The sequence below is a fragment of the Meriones unguiculatus genome, chromosome 6 (genome assembly GCF_030254825.1).
Source record: "Meriones unguiculatus strain TT.TT164.6M chromosome 6, Bangor_MerUng_6.1, whole genome shotgun sequence".
Lineage (NCBI taxonomy): Eukaryota > Metazoa > Chordata > Mammalia > Rodentia > Muridae > Meriones > Meriones unguiculatus.
In genome coordinates, this window is record NC_083354.1 from 9,579,279 (window position 1) to 9,583,501 (window position 4,223).

Below are 4,223 nucleotides of genomic sequence, written 5' to 3' on the forward strand. Positions count from 1 at the left end.
TGTCCTTTCCAAGTGTCTGGGAGGATGATGGTACCACATTCAGTTGAAGTTAGGCGTGGCCAAGTTAGTCTCTGTAGCCAGTATATTAGTTACAAGCAACCTCTAGTATGTCAAGCCCTGTCAACTGAATTCAGGAACAACTGGGAAGTTTATGATTGATGCTGAGAACCAACGACACTTTGAAAAACTGTTTTCTAATATGAGTTGGAAGGAAGATAATAAAGAATCTTTAGTTTTCATGCATGAAATCACTTAACAATTTTTTGTTGTTGTTGTTGTTTTTGGTTTGTCATTGGCTTAATTTATTACTGTCTGACTCCAGTGACACTGACATACCCACTGGGCCTTTGAGCCTGCAGGAGAGTCAGCTCTGTCCACTAAGATACAATACAAGGAGTGGAGAGCACACACATGCATCCACACTGAGGTACAGTGACAGGGGCCTGGGGAGGTTCTACCAAGAAGTCTCCTCACTAATGCTGGTAGAGCCAGGCCAGACCAGGGCTGACAGACAAACAGGCTGACAGCAATTTAACTTGTGTGTTTTAAAATGAACCACGTGTGGAACTGCCTGAAAATGTGTGCAGTTCTCCAAGTGGGAAACAACATCCGGTGCTACCAATCATGGCTAAGGGCTACTCCACATCAGCTGGGACACCTGCCTCGGGGTCGGGACTCAGGAATGTCTGCTTCAGTCTTCCTCATTCATTCTTCTCGTGGCCACTTCCTGAGCCGTTGTATTCCTGTTCCTCCTCACTGTGGTCCATGTTCATGGCTAGCTTGGCCTGGGATCCCTGGCTTGGCCACTGCCGGCCCACCTTGAATCAATCCTGGGCTTTCTCCTTGTGACTCAGCTTGATCTTTATCTTGACAGGGTGGGACTCAGACTCAGAGCCTTCCTTCTCACCCTCTTCCTCCTCTTCGCTTTCCTTGCCTTCACTGTCATCTTCTTTCTCAATTTTCTGCCGCACACTGGTGAAGACAGACTGAGGAACAATGCAGTCCTTATAGATCAAGGAACCCTAGATGTTGAACTTCTGAGCATTCTGACACAGCAACATCTTATCTTTCTCCAGGTCACTCAGTCTGCAGTACTTGTGGTTGCGGATGCCTTCCTTGCAGTTCCCAGGTTTTTGGATGAGCTCATAGTACCCTGGAAGTTCCTTGCATGAAGGAAGCTGGACAAACACCTCACTGAGCTGACATCCACTACTGCTGTCCTTGTCCTCGATCACAGCATCCATGATCTTCTTCATCTTCTTGGTGAGGCTGGATGGATTGGGGAAAGCTTCTCAGCAGGTGGCCATCCATGCTTCTTCTGCTTCTTGCTCTCTTCGTCCTTGTCCTGGCTGTGGATGTTGGTGGCTTGGGTGGAGGAGCCGGCCTAGCTGTCTCACTTGCACTTGCTTGAGGATTTCTTCTGCCAAACCTCCTCTTTGATCTCTTCTACCATGCCCTCCTTGATGGCCTTGAGCCACTGTTTTTCTGTCAGTGAGTTGATGTAGTCCACCTCTTTGGGGTGGCGGGAACCACAGTGGAACATCTCCTCTTCCTCTTCACATGTCAGCCCCTCAATCTCTGCATAGTCCTTGATGATCCAGGATGGAAACTCATCCTTTTTGATTAGGTGTGCCTTCCACATGGGGTTGTGGGCCTCTTCACACTGGTGGTCCAAGTCCACGTGTATGAAGAGGTCAAATGTTAAAAGTGTTATGACTGTGTGCTTGTTGTTTGCTTAATTTATAAGATACTATGAGAATGATGAGTTTGGAAAAATGTCTAAATTTGGCCAGATATAAAAGCAAGTAAAATAAAACAGTCAATGCTCCACTTCAAAATCCCACAAATTTTCTTTTTCTCATTCTGTAAAAGAAAAACCAAAGATGTCATACAATGAGAGAGGCCAATTTTAACTCAACAAGGATAAAATCAAGAGTATAATTTTCGACCTCAAATTCAATAGTTCCAATTGGATAAAAGGAGAGTAAAGCAGACTAAAGCCTTAATGCCCATTTATGTCTTTCCACTGAAAAACAGTGGTTTAGGAAAGACAAAAGGCTGGCCAGCCCTAACCAATGCCAGGTGGAGACAGGTCAAACACAGCAATTTAACTTGTGTGTTTTAAAATGAACCACGTGTGGTTCTCAGGATGTACAACTCATTGTAGTGTCACAGATACTATGCCTTTCTATTTTTTTTTAACAATATCTGGTTGCTTCAGCGAGTATATATACCTGAAGTGAAAAAAGGTCAATGGCTTGGGCTTGTCTTAGTGAGCTAACTTTCCACAGCTGTGAAGAAGGGTAAACCTGCTTAACACTCAGGAGTAAACCAACTTTCCAATTTCTGCTTGACAGGCAATAAATAGAAATAAAGAATCTGTAGGATTAGATATAAGCGCCTGTGTAACACTGGATAAAGATTACCCAGTGACCAGTATCGGATTTAGTCAATCTGTCAGAGAAGCGGGGTTTCAGGGTTGATGTGTAGTTGGCTTGTGATTAGCACTCTAACCCTTTTCTAAATGTACACATCTGTTTTGGTGGTCCTATCCTTCTTCCATCGCGAGGCTTGCTATGCAGGGGGTAGACCATTTGTCTTTTATATTATGAGATCTGTAGTCTAACAAGAGCTATGACCAGATGTGAATACATGACTGTGGAATTTCCCTGGGACATCCTGGACTTGGGATTACATACAAAGACTGAGGAGAGCTTTTAAAGAGAAGAACCAAATAAGTGGAGATTAGAATGGACCAAGATTGCTTTAGAGCTGCTCTCAAGTATCCCTATTCTCCTTCACAACACACGAAGGAACCAAACTTTCCCAAACCATTTGATGGCAATTGGATATGTTGCACATCTGGGTCAAAAAACAGGAAATACAGGTGTCTGTATTTCTTAGATGAAAGTTTAGAAAATTTATTTACCCAGACCCCTTTGTTTGTCTCTCCATCATTATGAAACTGTATGACAAGATGGATCCTCCACTGTCCTTGATTATCACTGATGTGCAGAGCTCTCTTTCTAAGCTGTCGTGGATACATGAAAGTGAGCAACAATCAAATGCTTCATGTTTCACTGAGATTTTATAGTTGTAACTTTCACAAAACTTCTCCCATAATGATTCATGACACTGTTATTATTTAGTGGAATTCACTTGAAAGCCTAAAAAGCTAGTGGGGCATGGCACTTGGCATGAAGAGACCCTAAGTATCAGACATACATCCTAAATCAAGTCACTGACAACTGGGGCAGCACACAGTCTTAACATGTGAGCAGACGCAGTATGCAGGAAGGCGGACTGTTGACAGATGACACTATGGAAATTTGCAAACATTTGGAAGTGCTCCAGCCAGATCTCTCATGTCAGAGAGTGTGAAACTGAAGAGAGCCAGAGAGCCCTCTGGAGCACACACCTACCCCTCTATATCACCAGTGCCGCAATATCTGCAAAGCCAAGTAACAGAAAAAGGGATGATTGACAATAGTAACTAGCTGCAAAGCTGAAGTGTTCTCCCTCTTCTGCCTCATGTCTCCTTTCCCTGAGGGGACAATACCATAATAAGAGAGAGAGAAGTGGAGTTAACCCTGGAGGACTGCAGTCTTGGGTGCCTCAGTGGGAGGAAAAGCAATACAGGAGCAGATCTTACCCATTCCTCATGCCAGAGTCGTTGGAAAGGGAAGGAAGGAACGAAGGCTTTCATCAGATAGATCACAGTCTCAAAATGGAGTCACTTTAAATAATCAGAAGTGATAGAATTTTAATCTATGCAAGATGTTGTTAAGATACAAGAAAGAGGGATTTATCTGAGCATGGTTTCAACCCATAGCTAGGGAAAAAACAGAATGGTTTTGTATTCATTACCACTGAGTTCAGACTGCTCAAGAAACAAGTTACAGCTATGCCCCTGTCAGGGAACTGTTTACAAAGATAAATGCAAACTGTAAAGTTAAATGTGAGAAATGCTATCAATGTGTAAAAACTAGGTTTGAAAGAATACACAATAGGTATTAAATATTTTGTGAAACTACAGAATAAATTGGGAAGGAAGAGGAGGAAAACACATACAGTCTTAGTTTGTCCAAGAGAAGTATTTCTCTATCTTTACTAAAGTAACACTATAAATGGAGGAGCACAGTAGTTGACTCTTAAATTTTCAACCCCTGACCTCAAATTTCCCAAAGGAAAAACTCTTTCTAAATAAGAAACATGCACAAAGA

General features: G+C 42.8%; 1 pseudogene; it reads right to left on the minus strand.

The window, feature by feature from the left end:
* Window positions 1-701: 701 nt before the first annotated feature.
* LOC110566610 (transcription activator BRG1-like) lies at window positions 702-3,656 on the minus strand (annotated as a pseudogene).
* Window positions 3,657-4,223: the final 567 nt, after the last annotated feature.